The sequence below is a fragment of the Carettochelys insculpta genome, chromosome 25 (genome assembly GCF_033958435.1).
Source record: "Carettochelys insculpta isolate YL-2023 chromosome 25, ASM3395843v1, whole genome shotgun sequence".
Classification (NCBI taxonomy): Eukaryota; Metazoa; Chordata; order Testudines; family Carettochelyidae; genus Carettochelys; species Carettochelys insculpta.
The window spans coordinates 14,142,746-14,165,982 of record NC_134161.1 but is presented as its reverse complement, the minus strand read 5'-3'; the positions used below and the strand labels follow the sequence as shown (position 1 = coordinate 14,165,982).

The window sequence follows — 23,237 nt, the reverse complement described above, 5'->3', positions numbered from 1 at the left end:
CAGTGCCCCCCCACCAGCAGCAGGCCCCATGGGGAGGAACAACCCCTGCCCACGGCAGGTGGGAAGCTACTCCAGCCTCCACCACTTAATTGGAACTGGTAAACCTCATCTCTTCAGGATGAGGATTACTGGTTATCCGGTTAACCACCCGTAGTCATATCCTCCCTAGTCATCTCTTTTCTAAACTGGACAGTCCAGTCTTTTTTTAATCTTTCCTCATATGCAAGTTGTTCTGTTCCCCTAATCATTTTTGTTGCCTTTCTCTACACTTTATCTAATATAGTTTTTTTGAGATGGGGCAACCTAAACTGCACATACTATTTAAGGTGCGGCTATACCATGGATTTATATAGTGGCCTTAATATATTTTGTCTTACCTACCCCCTTCCTCATGGTTCCTAACATTGTTACTATTTTGACTACTGCTTCACAACAAGTGGATATTTTGAAAGAACTATGGTAACTCCAAGATCTCTTTCCTGAGTGGCAACAGTTAATTTACACTTCCATCATTGTTCATGTACAGTTGTGTTCCAGTGTTCATTGCTTGAATTTCAGCTACAGGATTTCATCAGCAAACTTTATCCCCTTTTCCAGATCATTTAAAAATATGTTCAAGAGAATTGACACCAGTGTACATCCTTGGGAAAGTCCACTATTGATTGCTCTCCACCCTGAACACTGATTATTAATTTCTATCCTTTATTTCCTACTTTTAGCCTGTTATGTATTCATGAGACAACTTTCTCTCTTATCCCACAACTGCTTATTTTGCCTAAGAGCCTTTGGTGTGGGATCTTGTCAAAGGTGTTCAGGAAAAAGTCCAAGTATACTATAGCAACTGGATCACCCTTGCCACATACTTGCTGACACTTTCAAAGAATGTGAATAGACTGGTGAGGCATGATCATATCAACAGGACATCAAAATCAACAACAGTACATTAGCCCCACTGCTATTTTGTTCAACCGAAAACAATTTTTTTTCGATTTTTCAGAAGTTCAACTGAACAACATCCTCCCACCTCTCACCCCCTTCCTCCAATCCTATTTGATTTGTCAGTTTTATTGCAATTCTTTTATGTTTTCTTTTCTTCTGTACTTATAAATATCAGTCTGTACTGGAAATGAAATTGATCTGATGAAGTGGGATTGTCCCACGAAAGCTCATCACCAAATAAATCATTTGTTAGTCTTTAAAGTGCTTCATTTCTGCTGCTTCAGTCTGTTGAACCAAAACACAGCTCTAGTGAAGAGTGTGAAAAAAATAAAGCCACACCACTAACAGACTTAGCCATGCTTGCAAAAGCCCTGCAGTAAATGCATTTATACAGGCAAAAAACTATTTATGTTGATAGAGCTTATTTCATTCAGGGAACTGGCATAAGCTATGCAGGTTTTGCCAGTATAAGTTGTGTTGGTTGGCACATACAGCACCTAATTCACCAGCCACACAAACTGACAGTACAAAAATGTGGTGATGGTAAGATTACAAAGCAAGTGCTCTTATATTCACTGTCTACAGGTTGGACCTCCCTGGTCCGGCACCCTTGGGATGTGACTGGTTCCTAACAAGGGAGTTTGCTGGACTGTGGAGATCAATTTTGACCCCTCTGCTGATGGACACAGGGCTTTCCTGGGTCAGTCAGCAGACCAGGATCTTCGAGCAGCTGATCCTGCTTCCCTCCAGGCCACCAGCTGGGCTTGCTGCCAGCCTCAGCCAGGCTCTGCTGTTGGTCCGGCCCTGGCTGCTGGGATCCACCCCCCTGTGGGGCTTCACTGTGGATGTCAGTCTCTAAGGTCCTTGCCCCAACACGGCTCCACTGCCAGCCCCAGCTGCCTGGCCCCTGGCTCCTCTCCTGGCTGCCAGCAACCCAGGCCCAATATCAGCCACTGGGGCGCTTAATTATTTTGTTTTAAATCTATCCCTAGACAGACTGTTCTGCCCAAGACTCCTGAGGGCAGCATGATCTGATTAGTAAACTTCGACTATGAAAGAGAAAAATCTGACAACATATAGCTGACCCACGTTTCTGCACTTGGCAGTGCCTCACTTTCTCCTATTAACAGTGATTTTACATGCTGGAGAACACAGCTGTACCCTGCTGCAAGGAGAATGCTGTGTTCAGGTCAAAAACTGTAACATGCATAGCAGTATGGCTACAAATTACACCCTCCAGTGGCAAAAAACCAAAACCAAAACCGACAAAACAAACAAACAAACAAACAAAAAAAAAAACAACCAAAAACAGAGGAGGAAAGGAGTGTGGAATATCTGTCAAAAAGCACATATGGGTCCTGCTAAATACCACATACCAGGGAGAAAATCCATTCTCCAAAAAAAAAAAAAAAAAAGTAGTTGACAGTAAGTGAGGCTAAAGGGATATTCATTTGCCAAGGCCACCGGCCCACAGAATAAGGGTACATCTACACTACCTTGTAGATCCACCTGGTCAGGATCAATTGTCTGGGGTTCGATTCTGCAAGCTTAGTGGGGACATGCGAAATTGAACTACCAGGGTCAACTATCAACCCCTGAACTCCTTGTTATCACAAGGCATAAGGGAGATCAGCCGGAGAGTTTCTCCTATCGACCTTCTTCAGTGAGAACAGCCAGGGAAGTTGATCGTAGATAGGTCAATTCCAGCCACGCAAATGCTATAGGTGGAACTGCGTATCTACAATCAGCTTTCAAGTCTAGAGTAGATCTGCTCTAAGACTGATTCTACTCTAAAACTAGACTTTACTGTGGATGGCAGGAAGCAGCACCATGCTCCTGGGGCAATGAACAGGAAAGTAGCTCTGAGTTCTATTCCAAGCTCCACTATTCCAGGACTCACTCTGTTTCTGAAAACACTTATGCTGGTAGTTAACCTTATGCAGCGAGTTCTCCCATTTACTTCAACTGACTCCGAAGATTTCCCCTAACTTCAGTGGTCTTTCGTTTTGCCCCTTGAGACATCGGGTAAATTACTGAACTCTGCTTTGTGCATCAGTTTCCCCAGCTGCAAAACTGAGAGAAGACTCCTTTCCCTTAAGACTTATTAAAAATAACTTGTATAGAACCAAATGTTTACACTTATCATTGCTCACAAGCCCTTACTGCTCTGAGTAGTACCATAGACTTCAAGTGGAAGCAAATGCAACACACATCAATAACAATGGCACAAATCCCATTCCTTGGCATTGTGCTCAGGCCTAACTAAGCATCTGAAGGATCACCTCCCTATATAGTTTTGCAATGCCTATGTTATAAGAGCTTACAAAAATAATCTTCTACCCCTAATTATAAAATCCTCATCAATACACACTTCTAGTTATTGCTCAATAAAAACACACTGTATTTTACACTGCCGCAGCACTTCTCTGGGGCTGGAGCTGGGCCGACACCTGCTCAGGCACAGCTCAGTGGTTGAGAAGTCACTACACACTTTGAGGATTGTTAATTTCAGTGTCATTAAATAAGATAATACTAATAATTAACGCTGGCGAAGCACATGAAAAAGTCAGTAGGGAATCAACATTCTGTAAGCTGTCAAGTGGGTCCAGTACAAAGGAAGCGAGGTCATTACAAATGAGAACAGGTGTGCGACTGCTCTTATTCATAATAATACGATGCTAACAAATAAAATGATAAAGCAGAGGCAGACAATCATTTCCCTGCCCTCGCTTTCAGACTTCTTCAGATTCAAAGTTTATGTACAATTCTCTCAGTGAAACTACACCTCCTCTTGGCCATATAGTTATTGCATGAGCCTTTAGCTGTGTCTCAGTGTACTGGAATTATTTGGGGATGAAGCTCCAGCAGGACCACAGACAATCCTTTTTATGGCCATTGATCCCTTAGCTAGTAAACAGCAAGACATTTCAGAGAACACAAGCAACCTTCCTGTCTAGGGTCATACTGTTCACCTGACAGAACCAAAACCATGAATGAGCAAGGTAACGTTACCTCTCTTCAGCTGCAGTTACCTCTCACTGCCATTCTTTTGCTATATGCCAACATACAGACATACAGTAAAAGCTGTGTTATCCGGCATTTGGATAACAGGCAAGCTTAGCTAACTGGCATTCACCAGGTCGGCTGCCCCACTCAACTAATTTGCATATTTGATTATCTGGCAAATCTTGTTCCCCAGGGACGGTGGATCATCAAACTTGAGCAGGGCATGAACAACAGGACAACATCATCACTTGACGAGTCCCTGTTCTGTACACTTCCTTTGGGACTGCTGACATTGGCCACTGTCAGAAGACAGGATAGTTGGCTGGACTGACCTTTGGTCTGACCCAGTATGACCATTCTTATGTTCGTGCATTTCATTTTCAGAGGGACTGAGCAGCCATAATTCCCACTGACTTCCGAGGGAGCTCGGCAGCAGCTCCAGAAATCAGGCCCGCATTACGAACTTAATCAAAAAATGCTGTTGAGACCAAGATACAGATCTATTGACACGGAGAAGGATGCCAGTTTAGATGTTCCCTGTTTACTTTGTATGTAGAGATGCTGCAGAACTGGTTGAGGATTTGTAACAGGATGGGAAGAGCATCCTCAAGCTTAATGAGTCAGAAAAGTAGCTCAAACATGCAGAAGGGCAATTTGAACTCGGAAGAGGACACTGCCATATCTGACACGCCTGAGACACATCTGACCTTCTTGGGTGGGTGTTCAAAACTAAGGTCCCAAGGTAAGCGAAGAAGGTGATGGGAAGGAAGGAGTGTGTAATTTGGCCCTTCCCACTGAGATGAGGGGAGAAAAGTTGTCATTAAATCCTATCCTACTTCTATATTTATATATCCATTAACATAAACTGGTGCTGAAAAACTGAGCCCTGTTCTTCATGTATAGTAGCATCATGGGACTTCATCTAGCTAAGCCAGAGTCCCTGCCTTGAAGGGCGTGCAGTCCAAATCAGGCAAATATCATATAGGGGGTGTCAGTTCAAAGGTAAGTAAGTAGGCATCAGTCAGGAGCCCAACATAATAAAGTTTTGCTAGAAGAGTGGCATTTGAAGAGAGGATAATGGGGGCATTTAGCACTTAAGGTGGTGGCAGTCACTGCTGGAGATAATTTGGAGGAAGACAAAAGACAAAGGAGGAGATGAAGACAAAAGGACCAGGGAAAGGACAGAGCAGAGCACATGATTTCGGCAGAAACCTTGTTTCTGCTTCTCCCAGTCCTGCTGCACTTTATTCAATCTCTTCCCATTCCTTTTGCTTGTACCTATTAGCTTGGAGACAAATGATCCATCTGAAAGCATTCTGAGCCTCTGGTAACTGTATGATTAGCACAGCAGAATGCCTGACCCATCCATCAGGGTGTTGGTCTATCTGCTGTGGTCACCTTTGGAATACATCAGTGTTTGATTTAACGTGTATTAATACAGTGCATTCCAGGCATAAACCCTTCAGATAAATGTGCACTTAAAACTTAGTTTAATGGTGAAGTTATTTCCATTTTGGCAAATCTCTTGCCAGTAAACTTCCAATGATGGGACAGCCAAACTCAACCAGGTACTGCTGTTTTAAATACTGTGTCATCTATGCTTGCTCATAGATATTAAGGCCAAAGGAGATCATTAGATCATCCAGTACAGAGGTTTTCAAGCTGGATGGTGCAGAACATATGCTGGAGTGGAGGAGCATGAGCAGCTTTTTTTTTTTTTTTTGGGGGGGGGGGGGGCGGGGGGAGAAGGCACCTTATATGCACATTTTACCCACAACAATGAGTAACTAGCATACCTCACGTGGCAAACCTGAATCTCTGACACCACTGCTGTCTACACCACTATTGTTAGAACACCAATGAAAACCCTGCTAGCAACCTTACTCCACACCCAACAGCATGGAGTGGTCTTAAAGCTGATGCAAGTTACATCTATTCTCACTTTACAGCCCCCTTCCACCGCCAGAGTACTACAGAAGAGCCTTCATCCACATCAGAATGAGGCCCAGTACGTTTGTGATTGTCATCAAGTTAAATTGGGTTTACGAATCCTAGGAATGCCTTACACTGTGCAGCTGTCTCACATAGTTTCTGCATTCCTTTCTCTTACCAATTCACAGCTCTAATTTCATTAGGCACTGTTCTTACTATGCTTGTGTCCTGCCTATAACAATGGAGCCCTGACTTGAGAGGGGTTACTGGGAAACCAGTCAGAAATCACAACCTTCTGCAAGCCTGGTAGTCCTTTAGAAGGACTAGTGCAGGGGTGCCCGATCAACGGCCCAAAAGAGCATCTCAGAAAGTCCAGGATCACAACACACTAACAGTCGACTCCTTAGCATTGTGTTGTCATGTCCACATCATCTTAGTTATGTGTTCTCTGTTTTCCCCATTTTCTATAATCTTGATACACGTTGTACACACTGATCTCTTTATTTGTGTCATTGTACATCACACCTTATCTAAATACACACAGAACAGGATCTACTTGGCCCTCACATGGCTGTGATTAAGTTTATGTGGCCATCCACTGGACTTCACTATAGCCTCAATGAAGCACTGTGAATAAATGAAAACAGACAAGCTATTGCCTGCTGTGCACACACTAAATACTTTCAAGGAGGATTTTATTTTTAGGGAGATTATATTCACTGCCCATGAGTGGCAGTGCACAGTGGACTAGTATTTTTTAAATATGCCAGTCTCTGTAGGGACAGTAGCATCACAGATCTGCAGGGTTAAGGACAGGCCATTACTAAGACAATTTTCCTGTCTCAAATTGCAATTACAAGGAGAAATTCAAATTTTAGGCACTTACCTCTAGCCTATGGTTCCCTCCTACCCCCATCTAGGTATAGCTGCACACTTAGTGTGTACAGAAAGAGCTGATCTGAGCTGCAAGCCAAACAATACGCACAAGCAGAAAAATGAGGACAGGGTGGGAGTTTACTTTCTCAAAATTCTTCTCTTCTAGGGGTTAGCCAAAGCTTTCACGGATGTTGGAAAAGCAATTCCTGTATCAGGACTGTTCTAGTGATTTGCAATGCATCCACGACCTTATGTTTGTGTATAACAAAATTGCTTACTAGCAGTGACCTAGCAAACATAAATTGCTTAAAATGGCTCCAGGAACAGGTACACACAGAGAGAAAACAGAGTTACAATAAGTAACAGAAGCTGTGTGTGTAAGTGTCGATGGGTGTGCTCATGTACTTTAATATTTTGTTGGTATAACAAGTGAACTCCAGAATCAAGCAATCTGCCCAAGGGCATGGATCTCAAGGGAGTTTATTTTTCTTAAAACAAAAACAAGTTTGTTGAGATGCAGCAGTCAAGGCTCCAGACAACACAGTGTCATTACCTATTCCTGAGTAACAGGTATTTTCATTTAGCAAAGGAGGAGGGTAAAGGGATAGTCCTGCTAAGACACTGCTGCTGCAGCTGAAATAAGGCACCTGGGTTCTCTCAGGTTCCTAAATCCTGGATGGCCAACTCCTGTCACAGTGTCCCATACTATGCATCCAATGCCTTACGAACATTACAAAGCATATAGGTAATTAAAGAGTAAAAGCCACTCAAATGCCCAGACTATTTGAAACCAGATCCCACAGGACACTCATTCCTCATGCAATACTGTTGAAAAGCTTTTCAAACAGTTTTCTGCTAATGGTAAATCCACCAACAGTCATTAAACAACCAGCAGCTATTAAGCAACAAGAAGTGAAGGGAACCAAAAAATAAACCCCTGCACGTCTTAGACAAGCACAATGCCAGAAAAAGGCAAAAGCACTTCTTACCTTTGCTGCAGGCCAGAAAAATCTGTATCTCAGCAGTGGCAAGCTAACATCACAAACTTATTAACAGAGCGATGGAGTTTCTTAATCAGCTCAGCTTTCTCGTCCAGCCACAGAGCATTAGATCCAGACAGACTGAAAGGTCATTTTTCCACTGCACAGGGCCTCTGGTTCAAATATCCACCGCACTTGTGCCCCCTTGAAGCTCTGCTCTCTGACCTCTCTGCTCTCAGGTTCCCTGCTCAGCTTCTCATGCTGTGGCTTTTGTCTCCTGACCAGAGGTCCTCTGACTCTGAAGCTCACAGTGTCTCAGGCAGAACAGACTGTGCACTGTGATTCCAACTCCAGGAGAGGTCCCTCCCAAAGCTCACACTTGTGAAACAAGCTACACTAGTCTAGCTCCACCCTTGCACTCAGGTAACTGCTTATTCCTCACATCACTGCTCCAACTGGTTGATTTTCCAGTTTACCTCCCCCTGTGATTTGGTTTCGCTTCACTTGCCGCTTTTCCTTTATTCCAGCAGGTCCAGGTTGGTCGGGAATAAGGAGTGGCCTGTTGACAGGCCAATATGTTCGGCTCCAGAGATAAGAAAAGCAATTGAATCACAGAGAAGCAGGGCAACAAAAAGCTGACTCATGCATTTGCAGGGAGTAATTCTAGTCCTGCAGCAAGTAAGAGGCTCACATCATCTAGTCTTGGATGGAAAAACTAATCTAAATAAACTAATCCCCTTTCCTCCTCAGACTGTAAGCTGCTCAGGGCAGGGATCTCATCCTCTATTCATCCCTAACGTTTCATACATAACTGACCACGCTGTATAAATAAACTAATAATAGGAGGCAGGAAGAAAATCTCCCCCATTCTGTGCTCACTGAGGACATGCGCTTTTTTTAGATTCATTTTTCCCTTTACAAAAACCAAACCCCCCGCAATTTGTTCTTAAAAATAACAGAGAACAGCCATTCATAAAAGATTGCAAGTGCCATGGAAAAACATACCTCTAATGGCTTTAACTAGTAACTAATCAAGTTAAACAGATTTAAACAAGGTTTAAACTAGTTTTAAGTGCATGTGCATTAGAGGTTTGCACAAGTGTAACTAGACTGATTTTAAATCAGTTTGGATACATTGGTGCAATTTTTCTACAATAGACAATCCCTCTGGATGGTCTCATTTTGCTAATCCAGTTAGCAGCAAATCCAAAATTGCTGCTCTGCATTGAGTCAGCTGTTTGGATCTGCAGAGTAGAAAACAAATTAGGCCAACTCTCTGACATCAATACAGCAACTTTTTAATCTAGTGAACAGCTTTTAGGTAACAGGTTAAAACTTGAGCTGTCTGGAAAATTTACACAAAATACTAAAATAAAAATTCCTCCCCATTTCCCTCTCCACCATTTTCTGACAAGCTAGAAATAAACTTGCTCTCTCAGTGCCTGCCTGTTTAGCTCTGAAATAGCCTGCAGGAAAGGGGGAAGAGTAATGCATTTGCTTTTTTCCTCTCTAGTGCAGACTCTCTGAATGAGATCTGGTCCACACTAAGATTTTATATCAGTGTAACCATGTCTCTCAGGCATGTGAAAAACGCACACCCCAGAGAGAGAAACATACTGGCCTAATCCCCAGTGTAGTCAGAGATAGGTCAGGGAATGATTTTTTCTGTCAGCCTAGCTACTTACTGTCTCGTGTTCTCCTGTCAGCATAGATAATGTCTACGCAGAGGGCAGGTCTACATTAGACAGGTAAGTTGTTTGTAGATATGAAATTTCTAGCTACAGCAATTATATAGCTTGAATCAACTTATGTACAACCGACTTACCTGGCTATCTTCATAGAGGGAGAAACTCTCCTGCTGACCTCTCTTACTCCTCATGATACTGAGGAGTACAGGGATTGACTGCCAACCCCAGATAATTTCATTTCACACGTCTCTACCAGGCATGCGAAACTGAACCATGGAAAATCAACCTTGACCGGGTCAATCTTCCACATAGTCTAGATGTACCCTGAAGCGCTACAGAGACATAGCTGCAAGAGTGCAGCTGAGCCGCTGTATCAGACATACCCTGAGCTTCTGAAGGTTCTATCCAAAGGTCTGATTGATGGGCTGACTAAAAGTACTGCTGACTTACACTAGTGAGGAAGTCCACAGCCTCCCGTTTAGCTTGGCAGCTCTCAGGGTTCTCAGTAAATAGCAGAGTTATTGTCACTACCACATCCACCACATTCAATTCCAAAATGGCAAGATATGTGACCATGAATAATAAACAAACCAATACAGAACACGAAAATCATGGAATCCATAGCTCCTGGGACTAAACAAAGCCACAGCAACAGATGACCATACCATTACCCAACCTACTGGCAGCTGACCCTCAGAAACCTGAAATCCACGCTATATAAGAATTTCTTTTTAATCAGCTTTCATTGGTACACGAGCACTTCTAGCATCAGCATGGTCTCTGTGCTCCCTAGTTTAGAACCTATAATTCACCATAACACCACCAACAGTAGGACCGGTAGCATAGACACAGTGATGGCATTTTAGCCACCATGGTGTCTGGGTTAGAGTAATGGTAGAAAAATGTCCTGCAAGTACGGGACATGTTTAAGGGAGGCATGTTTTCTTCTTATGCAGATGTCAACACTGTAAGAATAGTAAATTCCACATATTTTCAGCATATGCTTTAATGAAAAGCTATTATAGATTCATAGAAAGATAGGGCTGGAAGGGACCTTAAGAAATCCTTCACCATCTCCGACAGGTGTTAGTCTAACCTGTTCATAAAAACCTACAGTGATGGGCATTCCACAACCTCTCTCAGAAGCTTATTCCAGAGTTTAACTATTGTTAGAAATCTGTTTCTAATACCTAACCTTGCAGCAGATTAAGCCCATTACTTCTTAGCCTACCATCCACTGGACGTGGAAAAGTACCGAGCACCATCTTGTCATCACGTGTCATCATCAAGCTGAGACCTGAGGCATGTGCCTATACTTTAATCTAGACCTGGGTGAAGCCATGTTTTAAAACTCCTTTTCAAGGTAAAGGAGCCTCCTATTTGCAGGTTGTTACAAAGTGCCAAAGCTATGCACCATCACTGATACATCTTTATGCTATCTTCGAATAAGCAAGGGTTCATGTTCTCCCCAAAATTTTGTTGGTGCCCTGGGAAGACTCCCCACAGGCTGACAAGAGCAGTAGATTGGGTTTCCAGTTTGGCGTTAAAGCGGGAAACATCTGATTATGTGTGTCAACTCTGTGAGTGCTCTAGGGATGGATCTTATGCGTCATCTCCATGAGTGCTCCCCCTCCCATCCGCATGAAGCCCTGCTGATTAAACTCCTCCTCTCCCTCCCCCTCCCCACCTGGTGTGATTGGCAGTTTCACAGAGAGCAGAAGGATATGGGAGAGAGGAGGAATGGGGATGGGGTATATTTAGGGGAGGTGAAAAGAGGCAAGGCGGGCATGGGAAGAGGTCTGGCAGGGATTTGGGAGAAGAGCCTAGAGTGGAACAGAGGCAGGAAGAGCAGGGATGGGGGAGGACAGGGCCTCGGGCAAAGAGGGGGACTGGACCCCCAGGCCCAGAGGAAGCCAGCATCTGTCCAGAGCCAACATTGGTCCTTCGGAACTCTCTCCTGGATCCAGTACTATACAATATTCAGTATTTTCATTAATGCTTTGACTAATGGAGTGGAGAGGATGCTTATAAAATTTGCAGATGACACAAAGATGGGTGAGTTCAATTTCAATCCTGTCCACCTAAAACTACCTTGACAAGAAAGAGAATTGGACTGAAATCTGCACAATGAAATTCAATAAAGAACAGTGCAACATACATCAGTTACGGAGGAAAAAATCAAATGAACAGCTACAAGATGGGGAGTGACTCGCTGGAGCAGTGATGGTAGAGGCCCTCAGCACAAGGCCTTCAATGGGGATAGAGACTGAGGCCTGGTCTACATTAGAGATCAAAGCCAATCCCAGGTATGCAATTCTAGCCATGCAATTAGCATAGCTAGAATTGACATATGAGGATCAGCTTTGTTCCCTGGTGTACATCAGGGCTCTTCGGGCTCATGCCGATACCCCTTAATTCATTCAGGACGATGTCCAAGTCCAGAGAAATTGATTTTACTGCGTGTTCACTGATGAGACAAAATCAACTCTGGCCGATCAATTGCAGCATGTCGAAACCACAGTACATAAAGACATACCCTGAGTTCTCCCTTCTCCACTACAGACCTGAGACCATCTGAAGACCAGAGAAGGAGGCCTAGGGAGCAGACCATTGACAACCAAAAGAATGGCAAGGCAATAGGGAGCCATTTGGGATTCCCCCACATCCCTGGATTACCTTCATATGGCCTGGCCACTTCCAGGAATCTCAGCTATCAAGTCAGACTCAGCGCGGGTGCTGTGACCACACTGCCACGGTTCTCCTTTACACTTGATAGTGTAGACAAAACCTTTGTTGCATAAACTTTCCTGAGTGTTTCAATGTAAACACACGTATAGTAAAGAGGCAGTTTCTTTGAAGTGGGACACAAGAGTTCTATTGCCTGTTCCAGCTTCCCCATTTGAAAATCCCATAGGTGCTAATATAAACCTTTGCGCTTTGAGATCTACAGATGAAAATTGCCATATAAGTGCTGAGGCCTTTCTGTACTCCAAGAATTCCACTGAAGTAAAAGGGACTACTCAAAGTGCATTATGCTTAGTCTTTGCACTCTAGTATTCCTTTAAGGCTAACATGCTATTAATAAATTCAATCTGATTATTATTATTATTATTATTATTATTATTATTCAGTTTAATCAGTTTGTTGCTGAATGTACCCAATTTATGCAGAGATGTCACACAACATCACGTCTAACATCACAGTATGTGAGGTCACAAACTTTGAGATGTAGAGTCAGTGGATAAATCAAGCAAACTGGAGGCCAGAGAAGCTAAAAAGGAATCTGCTTCTGTTCACATAGGCATCTTGGCAAACCACAGGGCTGGGTGACCAATTCACAATGAATAATTTGTTCAACAAATTTCGTTTCATATACTGTTCGCAGATGGTCCTCAAGTAACTCGAAGTTTTCTTTAAAGTATTTATGTAAAATGATTCACCAAGTCAAGTCTAGCGATAACACTTGTTCTCAGTTTGACAGTGATAATTTGAGTTTTTCGGGTTAGAAGCAGATTAAAATATCATTTCTTCTCGATGCCTGGATGAGTTTAAACTATCAGAATGAAGTTTCCTAAGGGCATAGTTATAATACTGACTTTTAATTCTCTTTTCTGCAACTCCAGTCTAATATTCACCTCTTAGATCACTTTTTATCACTTAATATTCACTTGTTATCAGCTGTTCCCACGAACATTCCTGCTACTAAATTAATTTGTTAAAATGTTAGTAGACAATATATACAATAGGGGTGTGCACACAATGAAAGTCAATTCAAATACAAATTCAGATCATCAAGACTAGAACAGGAACTATGGAAATAGGACAATTACATCAGCTTCATAATTAATCAGGAAAACATACTTGGTTGGTCCCCAACTCTTCTCATCCCCATTAACTATAATGCACTGAAACAATAAACAATTATGCCTGACTTGTCTTAGGCAAGGATTCTGCCAGGCTGACTTAATTAAATACTTAATTTTGCACAGTTGGGCTGTTTCTACCCATGCCACTTTCTCCAAAAGCACACATTGTAAAACAGGCAATAAAATCTTTCCTCCTGCACCAGGATCAACATAATCAGAGTGATAATCTCCAGCCAATAAGACCTGATCATAAATTAGGAAAGGCGTTTCATGTTGTTTGTGACAGAACTCTTGCATTCTCATTCCAGTTATCAGAAAGTAGATGCACGGATAACTTGCAGCCTTGATTTGAAATCCAAGGTTGTTTCTACACCAATAAACAGCCCGAAATATGCTAATAAGGTACAGATGCAAATTCCCCACACCTCATTAGCATAAGGTCACGTGATTTGGAGTCTGGAAGACGATCTTCTGGACTCCAAAATGGTGTGTAGAAGCACGGCCCCCAGTGGGGTCTTCCGGACGGAAGTCCTTCTTCCAGAGGCCCCTTCTTGCTAAAAATGTTCGGGAAGAAGGGGCCTCCGGAAGAAGGACTTCCTTCTGGAAGACCCTACCAGGGGGCCGCACTTCTACATGCCATTTCGGAGACTCCAAATCAAGTCACCTTATGCTAATGAGGTGTGAGGAATTTGCATCTGTACCTCATTAGCATATTTCAGGCTGTTTATTAGCATACCACTTTCGGAGAAACAGCCTTGGATTTCAAATCAAGGCTGCAAGTTATCCGTGCACCTACTTCCTGATACCTGGAATGAGAATACAAGGGTTCTGTCACAAACAACATTAAACCCCCTTCCTAATTTACGATCAGGTCTTATTGGCTGGAGATTATCACTCTGATTATGTTGATCCTGGTGCAGGAGGAAAGATTTTACTGCCTGTTTTACAATGTGTGCTTTGAAGATGGAGCAATCAGCCCGGAAAACATGGGGACTGCATGACAAGAATACAGCGCCGTGTCACAGGCAAAGCTGCACAAAATCTTCACGCTGCAAGAAAGACAAAATTCTTGCAGCTCTGAAATGACAACCTTATGATATGGGAAGGCATGGAATAGCAAGGCTAATGGGGTTTTTAACATTTAACATGGGCACAACTACACTGATTCAATTTTCCACAACTTCCCAAAGCTTACCTTTTTCCTTCGACAATTCATTGTGTATGGATCAAAAATGGAATGAACTAGTTCAATGAACAGTAACAGGGAGGTCACCATGCTAGTCTCCATTCTAATAAAACAAGCCACCAGTCACATAGCACTATTTTGTTAGTTTTTAAAGTGCTATGTGACTGCTGGTTTGTTTTAGTTGAATGAAATGAAACTTGGAGAACACGGCTCCAATTCTGCTACATCCACAAAAGCAATGGATATTACACCATAAATCGAAAATATCTTTAAGAGGCAAATTATGCCCTATATATTCTTACTTCAGTTAGAGGGTAAATGAAGTATTGACAATACAGTGTAATCTAGTGGCTAGGACAAAGGACTGGAAGCTAGAAGACCTAGACTGGATTCTGACCTTACTGAAGTCACAGGGGGAAAAAAAAAAAAAAAAACTTATAGACTTCAAGGGTGCCAGGATTTCAGACCTGAACTCCTGCCCCGAATAAATTAATCGTTATTAATATGCTGCACAGCCTTAGGTAAGTCATTCTGCCTTTCTTTTACCTGCTATAACTTTTGCCCATCTTAGCTGTGTCTACACTACAAAAATAACTTCAAAGTTGAGCATCTACAAACACCCTACTTCGCAGTTAAACGTGGAAGTAGGGCACTACTCCATTCCTGGAAATGGAGTAAAGACTTCGAGGTTGGTCGCCCTACTTCAAAGTAAGGGAAAAAGTGGGTAGAATGTCTGCTGGCGACTTCAAAGTAGTGCCTAACTTCAAAGTTAACTTGCAAGTTGGTTCCTAATGTAGATGCACCCTTGTCTATTTGGACTATACACTATTGAGGACAGAAACTGTTTCTCCTAAATTATGCCCACATAGCAACTGGGGTAATGCTTACCAGCGCAGGCAGGCAGATATGTACTAGCTCTGCTTACCCTAATGTTTTAAAAATAACAGCATGACTGACAGCACGGCAGCAGCCAGGAGTAGATCAAGCTGGCACCTGTGTGGTAGCAGCCCTGGGGCCCAGCCTTTTGGGGAGCCTGGACTACTAGCCACCATCACTGATACTTCAGCAGCAGCAGCCGAAGCTCTGTGCCCCTTTGAGGTGCCTGTAGTGCTGCTCTGCCACTCCACACAGCCGTTGGGGACCCAGCACCACAGTCCCAGCAGCACAAAGAGTGAATGCCCTTTGTCCTGCCATTTGCGCACTTGGCCCTGCACCTTCAAGGGCACGAAGCCTACACCCCCAACCCCACTTTGCCCTGGAACCTGCAGTGGCTGTTGACCCCACTAGGTGCAAGCTGGCTCACAAACTAACAAAGCAGACCCTGGAAGCCAAAGTAATGTCCAAACTACATCCTGCAGCAAGTTTAAACTCACTGCAAAAGAGAGGAAAACCCTTCCTCCAGTGTCTGTGGGCCTTCTAATAGAAACAATTACATCTGTCATTGACAGTATGTACTAGGAGGCTTTGTAATATGTTCTAAACTATGCCTTCTTCTCTAGTTGTCTAAGGATTCTCTCCAAACCTATGTAATGGCTCATACAAATCAAGGAACAACTAACTGTTCTAAAGACTCCTCAAAAATTAACTCTCGTGCTTAAGATCAGGGTTTCTCAACCGGGGTACATGTACCTTTGGAGGTACACTGAGGTCTTCAGGGGGTACATCAACTCATCTACATACTTGCCTAGTTTTACAAATAGGCTACATAAAAACACTAGTAAAGTAAGTACAATCTAAAAGTTCATTCAGACAATGACTTGTTTCGACTGTTCCATAGGCCTTACGCTGAAATGTACATGCATTATTTCTAGTCCAATTAATTTACGTGATAATAAAATGGTAGGAAGCCAGGAAGTAAATAAATGGAGATACACATCTCATAGAGTTGGAAAGGACCTCAGGAGGTCATCAAGTCGAGTCCCCACCATCCTGGCAGGGCCAAGCACCATCCCCCACCCGTTTTTTTTTAAATATATTTGCCCCAGATCCATAAATGCTCCACCCACAAGGACTGAACTCAAAACCTTGGATTTAGCAAGCCAATGCTCAAACCACTGAGCTACCCTTTCAATAGCAGCCTTTGTGATATTTTTGCATGTTTTTATAAGTAAGTAGTTTTTAAGGGAGCGGTAACTTGGTAGCCAGCAAAACAAATCTGACTCCTGAAAAGCATACAGTCATCTGGAAAAGTTCAAAGATACTTGTTTCAATACCTCAGATTGCCTTAGGACCATGCTCCTCAACTGGTGCTACACATAGCCTTAGGGGCACATGAGAGAAGTCTGGGGGTACTTTCAATTTTTTTTGGAAAAGGGGGTAATTTATTAAAAAAAGGTTGAGAAAAACTGCTTTAGCAGACATGATGTTGCCATTTTGACCTTGCTCTTTAAGTCTCTTTTCACTTTGCCTGGAGATGTAGCAACATTAATGTTGAACCAGTAAAGCACAAGAGCTGCAGGCATGTACTTTATAGCTCAATTGCTACCCTCTGCTGAGAAATAAGCTAAACAGATATTCTGCTGCATGTGAACTTACATGGGACCAGGGTGTAATTGGAGATGCAAGGTATGCATCAGCATGACCCCTGATAAATCCACAGGCAAAAGCAAGAACAGGTTGAAGGTGTGTGCCATGCATTTGTGGTTAAATCTGCTTGGAAGTATTTCAGCTCCCCAGCTTGACTTCCACAGTAATTTACAAGTGCACAATGGTATAATAAAAATAGGAAAAGCAGGGAAGGGCAATCTGCCATTTGTCTAATTTCAAACCATTATGAAAACTGGAACAGAGAGCAAAAAAGAAAATAGTGTGAAAAGGAGGCACTTTACGATTAAAACCTTGGTGCTGGCAAAAAGCACTGTTTATGACCCACTCCTACCACCTTGCTCATGTTACCTTACTCTGCAAGTAGCTCCACTGATTTTAGCAGGATTCTATTTCTTGACATTAGCTGCCAAAATAAAGTCACAAAAACTGCAATAGGGTATGTCATGAATGAATGCCTGTAGAGGGTTAAACCCAGAGAGAGTGGGGTCTCTGATAGCAAGAAGGCAGGTGAGACAATGAGAAGAGAGAGGGGGATTTTTGAAACAAAGCACGTACTGACTGAGAGGCTTCTGAGTGGCCAGAGGAGAGATGCAGAAATGAATTAAGTCTGAACCAGGCTGGAAATTTTCAAAACTATACAGATCTCAAAAGCAATCATGGAATAATAGATATGGGAGTAGAAAGGAAATGTTTAATCAGCTGCGATCATATTACCTCTTTTTCTTTCGGGTTTGAAGCAGGACTTCTCAGGCTGGCTGAGGTACCCCCCAGTATAAAATAATATTTAAACTGAATCCCAGGGAAGTAATTCTCTGTGTTTTAATTTACCTTTTTTAAGTGGCTCTGTAACACCTAGCGACCAAGTACGCTTTATCACATATAGCTTTTTGTTTTGTTAATAAATCCCCTCTTTTAACAGGCAAGGATTTGATTCCTGTATCCTAGAGAAAGCTCTGTGTGCATGCCTAAGACTGAAAGATCAGCTATCAGAGACTGCATTTTCTCTCTTTGTTTTCAAGCTCTCTCCTAAGGAAGGGTTAAGAGCCTGAAGTGATACCACTGGACTCCCAGCCATCGCCACAATAGGAGCAGCCCATCCCCTTAAATAGCCACCAGAGCACTGTACAGCATACTCTGGGCAGCTTTCAGGGCCATCTGGGTCAGTGCAGCACATTCTGGGTGGAGCTGAGTGCCAGCAGCTCCCAGTTCTGCCCCTTCTGCCCAAGGCCTCCCCTATTCTGAGAACATGGAGACACCCCCTTGCACCTTGCCCAAGGGCCTGGCAAGTCTGTCAGACCCCGATTACAATCTAGGGCAGTGGTCAGCAACCTTTCGGATGTGGGGTGCCAAAATTGGACCTTTTGATCTCTATGTACTGTCCAGATGCCAGTGGAACTTTCTGAAGTCACTAATAGTCCACCTCGCAACAGCTTCATTAATAAATGAAAATGCAGAGCTTTACTGTTTAGGTGGTCTTTGGTAGCATTAGCTGGTCTTTTGTTGAACCACAGGCAGACTGGCTATGAGCAAGCTCCCGGCTGCATGGGAGAGGACTGGCAGGGCTGAGATCCCTCCTCAGATCCAGTGAAAATTGGCTCTTGGCACCTGTGCTAGAGGTTGCTGACCCCTGACCTAGGTTGTGAATTTAAATAGCTATAGCTAAATCATATACTCTCCACCCATTTCCCAGACAATCTTATATGAGTACCTGCTTTCCATTTAGCTTGTTGCTTCAGAAGGGTTGTAAGCTAAAGTGAAATAAAGTCACTCTTATTTGGAATATGAATATTTGTATGTTGGCTTGTATCGGTATAACCATAATGCAATACCTTTTTGTGTGCGTATACAAGTATGTAATTGGAAGAGAGAGACATGTCCAGAACCTAATCAAGGGAACTTAAAAAAAGAGAGTCCTGGTTAACAGTGGGTATACCAAAATGTACACTTCCAAAGAAAACAACTCATTTACACACGAGAACCTGGTAACGATTTTCCATAACATCCTGGAAACTCTCTGGAAATCTGATGTTATTCGGATTACAAATAATATTTATTTGCCTGCAAATATTACCCATTACTCCACAGAGTATGTGTAAGAAAAACTAAGTGCTACAGCAGTACTGCTAACATCTATACTTTGTTCTGCTTTGCTTTTGCAGGAAAATATCTGCACTATTAAAGGACTAGAAAAGAAGGAAAAAATCCATTGACCTTCTCCTGCTTTGTCTTCTTAAAAAATTATTTGAAATGCTTTAAATTACTGCTTGTCTCTCACTTGCTAAATCAGCCAATGATTTGTGAACTGTATGTACACAGATTATTTTTAAATCTACCAGCAAAAATGAAATTCAAAGCAGAGTGAAATTTAGAAGTATGGTCGGAGCTCCAGATGCTTAGCTGTATGTGGAGGAGGTGTTCAAGCACCGCTACTTGAACAGCTCCCAAAAATCCACTGCTCATCCCAGTTTGCTACAGTCCTCCTCTAAACCACCATCCTCAGACCCCAAAACTCTCATGTAACCACTGACACTCTTGGTAACTGTGACTCCGCAGAAAGCTGCATTACGGAGAACCCTTTTCAACCCCAGGGCAGAATTTTATAAACCCTTAGAGGAGAATATATTAAATAACTGCCATTTTCAGCAGGAGGCGAGCGAGGGTAGTCAGGGCTTATTTAACAACTTCACGTTGAGTTGAGATGGGAAGTTATTTTGTAAATTCTGACCCTGGGTCTGCCCCTCATTCACTGGCTTTGGGAAAGTCCTATGCTCCTCACGGCTTCCTTGCATGCAGCAGAGCAGATACAGGTCTGGGTGCTGATCAGGTCATGACATACTCCTGTGTTACTGAAGGGTGTGGGCACTGCAGAACCGGGCAGGCTCTGGCAAACCGGAACCTTTCAAATCTAATCCTGAGGAAGCCAAAGGAAGCTATTGCAGAGGGACTGATTCTGGAAGCCTTGCAGGCATGTAGTCCTCTGAAGTCAGTGGGACTTTCCCTGCAAGTGTAGCTTTTGGGTGGCTGTGAGCCATCTCGAGTCTAGGTCTGGGCACCTGATCTGACAGTAGGATGTCTGTCTTTCCTGTGCCCTCAGTGATCCCCTGCTAGGCCCAGGCAGCAGGAAGGAGAGGAACTGGCGGAGGGAGCACTCCCTCTAATTCTTTCCATCCACAGGCAGCAGACATTTTGTTGTGTGCACCAGGGCACATGTGGATGTGCACCACCAATAGAAACACCTGCTGCCGGCTGTGAGCACTCTGCTAATCAGCTAGGCAGCTCCTGAGCCTCTCCTGGGCGGCCACCCAAGCACTCGGCTCACAGAGAATACTACTGGGGGGCCAGAGGGCGGGTGAGAGACTGGCGGAAGGATCTCGTGGGAGGGGACTGGAGGCCGGCAGGAATGTGGGGGGATAAGAAAACTAGGCCTGAGAAGTAAGATGTGACGACATCTGCCGTGCTGGGCAGGAAAATGGGGCAGAAGAGAGCTGGGAGCTAAACGGCAGTGCGAGACTGAAATCAGAAAAAGCGCTAAGGGGGCCAGGAGACTGGGACAGAGAGGCAGTGGGGTGGAGACAGATCTGATGAGGAACCACAATCGGCTGCGCACTCACACAGACAAGATTAGATGCCAAGTTTGGAGAGTATGAGTGGGGCCGTGAACTAGCATGGATGGGGAATTTGAGTACACAGGAGTGACTGAAGACCAAGGCAACAGCAGAGACACGGACTGGATGGGGAGTGAAGAAGGCGAACAGTGCCAGACTTGGCAAGAAAACTGCGAAGTGGAAGGTGGGTGTTGGACTGAGGGAATCCTGAAGGTCAGACGAGGAGTCCCAGGTGAACGCCATTGACAAACATCATTAAAGGTGCCAAGTCAAACACTAAAGAGCCAGAATTAAGGTTTCCTACACAACCTTAATTCAGTCCCTTTCATTATGATATGGTGTTTAACTAAATGAATACTTACTGATTTTTTGACTCTGCATCATTCACCACATAGGATGTCCCTGCAGTGAGGAAAAGTCAGGTTTGTGTAACAAAGGAGGCTGTTATCTGGAGAACTGCTGCCTCATTGTTCAGGTAGTTGGCAGAGAAGTGAATCAGACAGGTAACCACTCAAAAAAATGATGGTCTCCTTATTAAGACAGTGGAGGTCTGCCCTGGAGAGCTGGACTCTATCCCACAAAGGTTCTAGTCAAGTCACTTAACCCAAACATTTCCCACGCTCTCATTAATTGTGTGCTCCTCATTTGCTGAGTGCCCAACTTGTGAGCTCTGGCACGCAGAAGCATGGAGCACTCACAGCTGAATCTGAAATCAATGGCAGCCACACTTTAAACATAACAACAGCTATATAATGCTCAAGTGCACTGAAATGCTAGGGTCCAGCCATTTCAAATTGGGCACCAAAAATTAGTGGGTATCTATGAGCATAATCTCTCGGTTCCCCCATTTGTAAAACAAGGAATAATACCCTCTTCATCTCACTGAGTGGGGCTGTGCTACAATAATTTGCAACTACCGTATGCTGACCTAGCAACTGGGATGTTTATTGGATGGTGTGGGATGTTTACTGTAAGAATGTGTTAGTTTAGGTCAATAGCAAGCTGCTGAAAAAACAAACAGGGAGCATAACAGCTCCAGACCGTCACTTCTCTACAATGTTTAGTGAAAATGTCTCCTGCATTGTCCCCTGGGATGTTCTACCTCTGTCCCCTGCTGGGCTCACTGAACTTGTATGTTAAAGGAGCAGACAGGCCATACTTGTGAACACAGGAAAACAAGGACCACGATTAAACAGACATACTTCCTTAAGTAGGGGGAACCCCATAAAGTGAGACAGACAGACACCAAAGTTGCAGGATGACTGTGAAAGTGAAGCCTCACTAGGATCTTTGTCAAGGACAGGTGACCAAGAAATGGCTAGACTTTTGGGGGTTTTTTTTAAAAAAACTTTTCCTCCTCCTAGGTTTTATTTCTGTTAAGATTAAATAGTACAGGTTGCACCTTGTAAAACAGGCACTCTCTGGTCTAGCAACATCCCTTGTCCAACAGGACCAGAAAGCCAGGATAGGAGGGCTAGTGGAGCTGGTCTCCCCGAGACTGCAGTGCTGTCAGCCCCCAGCAGACGCATGGGCACAGGAGCTGTGGCTGGAGGTCCAGAAGGGACAGCCAGGGACTGAGAAGCATTAATTTCCCCTGGTCCAGCAAAGAACCTTGTTCAGGACTACTGATGTCCCGAGGGTGCTGGACCAGGGAGGTGCAACCTGCACGAACTTTGTTTTCAGAAGGCTGTGTGAGCCCTGTATACACCACACATTACAGCCTTGGAAACACATTTTTGATCCCATATGCCTGCTCAAAGAGTAGAAGAGGGGTGCACAGGGGGTGTTGGTGCAGAAAGCCCTTCCAGGCCCAGCTGAAAACCAGTCACCCTCATCTCTGGGGATGTGTTCTCTCTGTAGACAGAACTGTCTTTCCTTCATCCACCTCATTCTGAGAGGGTGAGTGGGCACAGCCCCTAGTGCCTGATGGAACTGACTGGATGTAGCTCCCTGAAGGAACGATGAGGTCTGTTCCTGGCACTGATGCTCGCCTTCTAGTGAAAAATCCCACTGGAAGATGAGGAAATTTGGCCTTTGCACTGCATAAAGTGCTTAACTTTCTGTGTTCTGAAGCTGATTGGCGTGATTGGGGTGGGCGAGTTTATCATCATCAGCTAGCAACATATTATGACAGATCATCCTGGATCTCAGCTTCTTGATGACATAAACCAGGGCAGGAGATATTCCACTTTCAGTCTACAGTTCTCCTATCATTTGTTGCATTAAATGCCTTATCAGGTCACCTCAAACTCTGAGGCTCTCAGCTTTTAAAACAGCACAGTTCCCTCAACTCACGTCTGCAAAGAGCTGAAGATTTCCAGCTCAACCATGGCTGATACAGAGTCGGATGACATGCATCAAGAGGGTTTACTGCTCCAGTAAATCCTCTGGGAAGCTCTTTGAATTGCATCAAGAGCACAGCGAGTAACTCCACAGCAGCCAGTTTCTAGAGATCTGTGGGAAGGGGTCCTTTGGATAGTGTTTTCAAGGAATAACTCTGGGATGTTTCCCACATCTAATTTATACCTCTCAGACCTAGTTAAAGCACACAGACTAGTTTGCAGATGATCCTTCAGATCTTTTACAATACATATTTTCCGAGACTCTAAAGT

At 43.7% G+C, this 23,237-nt stretch overlaps 1 protein-coding gene across 9 annotated transcripts in view; it reads right to left on the bottom strand.

Annotated features, from left to right (window-relative positions):
• The window catches only part of ARHGAP32 (Rho GTPase activating protein 32), a 407,411-nt gene that overhangs the window by 52,445 nt on the left and 331,729 nt on the right, over positions 1 to 23,237 (bottom strand). The window contains exon 1 of one of the 9 annotated variants that reach the window (XM_074976802.1): positions 7,743 to 7,911. The exons of the other annotated variants lie outside the window; for them this stretch is intronic. The gene's annotated coding sequence lies outside the window, so the exon portion shown is untranslated. Of the gene's footprint in view, positions 1 to 7,742; positions 7,912 to 23,237 lie in introns of those variants that run through there. 9 annotated transcript variants of the gene reach the window in all.